The sequence below is a fragment of the Elephantulus edwardii genome, unplaced genomic scaffold (genome assembly GCF_000299155.1).
Source record: "Elephantulus edwardii isolate Elephantulus edwardi_28Jun2011 unplaced genomic scaffold, EleEdw1.0 scaffold00157, whole genome shotgun sequence".
NCBI lineage: Eukaryota > Metazoa > Chordata > Mammalia > Macroscelidea > Macroscelididae > Elephantulus > Elephantulus edwardii.
In genome coordinates, this window is record NW_006399907.1 from 6,852,876 (window position 1) to 6,854,906 (window position 2,031).

The window sequence follows — 2,031 nt, forward strand, 5'->3', positions numbered from 1 at the left end:
GCAGGCGACTCGACGGCACATAACAACAACAACAACAATGACTAGAAGGTGCTATTCCTTGGAGAGGGCCATGGTGTTATGAAGGGTGGAGGGTCTGCAAAAGAGAGGAAGACCCTCAAACAGATGGATTGACCTGGTGATTGCTGCAATGGCCTATTGTGTGTCAGGAAGTGTAAGGATGGCACAGGATAGGACTGAGTTCAGATCTTTTGTTCATAGGGTCACTATGAGTCATACTCCACCCAATGGTACCCAACAACAGCAACATGCATTCTTTTTCATTTTTGACTGCTGTTACCAATGATATTTATTGTGGATCATAGCAAGATGAAATTATTAACTAACTCAATCTTTTGTCAACCGTGATGTTGTCTACTGTCCTAGTGGTAAATAATTTTGTTTTCCATATATTGAGCTGCAGTCATTGAACTTCTCTTAGGTATTCATAAAGAAATTTCAAGTATCTCACGGTCACTGTCATTAAACCTAAGTAAGTCTCACCAATCTCTGGGATCTCATTTAGCATATTTTTTTAAGAAAAGTCGAGCATAGACAAAAACAAACATATTAAATTGTCCTCCATTAATCCTACAATAAACAATAAACTTTAGCCACTTAAATCCTTTGCCTTCTGTTCTCCCTCCACTCTAACCTTCAAAGAACAAAATTACCCCCACTCAATTACACTTGAAATTTGGATAAAAGGAATAGGAATGATTATTTCTAATCGATTACTTATTTGGCACCGAATGGTCTCTTGCTGTTGTTATTATATACTTTCAAGTCAGAACTGACTCATAGCTGACCCTCCAGCAGGTTTTCAGATGCCGTAAAGGGCACAAGAAGAGACTGCCCATCTTTCTCTTGCTGAGCAGTTGGTGGATTCAAACTGTGTACCTTTGGGTTGACAGCACAATTCTTTACCACCAAGCAACAGGAGGTTCCTGTATGGTCTTAGAGACAGAATTTTCTCAGCAACGTACATGGAAATAAAATGTTTATTCTTGTGATAAGTGCCAGTATTCTTTTTGAACAGGCAGGGGTGTTTTGAGCCTATATAGGCAAATTATAAAATGTTGACCCTCTTATTTTTTACCGATATGTTGTTGTTAGGTGCTGTCAAGTTGACTACTACTCATAGCAACCCTATTAATAACAGTTCTGAACCCTGCTCTATCCTATGCTATCTTCATGTTATCTGATATACTTGAGTCAATTATTACCATGTCAATACATCTTATTGAGGATCTTCCTCTCTTTTGTTGACTCTCCAACTTTCCAAGCATCAAGTCTTTTTCTGAAGATGAGCCCCTCCTAACAACATGCTCAAAATATGGAAGAAAAAGTGTCACCATTTTTAACTTAAAGAAGCACCCTGGTTGTACATTAGCTAAGACATACTTTTACCTAGAAGGACAAAGATATTTCCAAGGCTGTTAAAATGTTTTAATCACATTCCAAATAATTTTTAAAGTCATACAATTGAATAAATTAAAATAATGTGAGATGTTAAAAATAAATAATAGAATCTTAGAAGGGATCGTGGTATTAGAGATACTGTAGCTAATGTTAGATGGATCTTAGCGGAAAGCAGGGAATACCAGAGGAATGTATACCTGTGCTTTATTGATTATGCAAAGGCATTTGACTGTGTGAATCATAACAAACTGTGACTGACTGGGAAGAACCGGAAGCCCAGAACACTTGATCATGCTAATGAGAAACCTATACCTGGACCAAGAGGCAGTCATCAAACAGAGCAAGGAAACACTGCATGGTTCAAAATTTGGAAGGGTGTACACCAGGGATGCGTCCTATCTCCATACCTTTTCAACCTGTACGCAGAACAGATTATCCGGGAGGCTGGGCTCTATGAGGACAAATGTGGGGTCAGGATTGGTGGAAGATCTATCAACAATCTGCGTTATGCAGATGACACAACCCTGCTTGCTGAAACTGAGGAGGACCTGAAGTGCTTGCTGCAGAGGGTCTAGGACTGCAACCTCCAATATCAATTGAGGCTCAATGTCA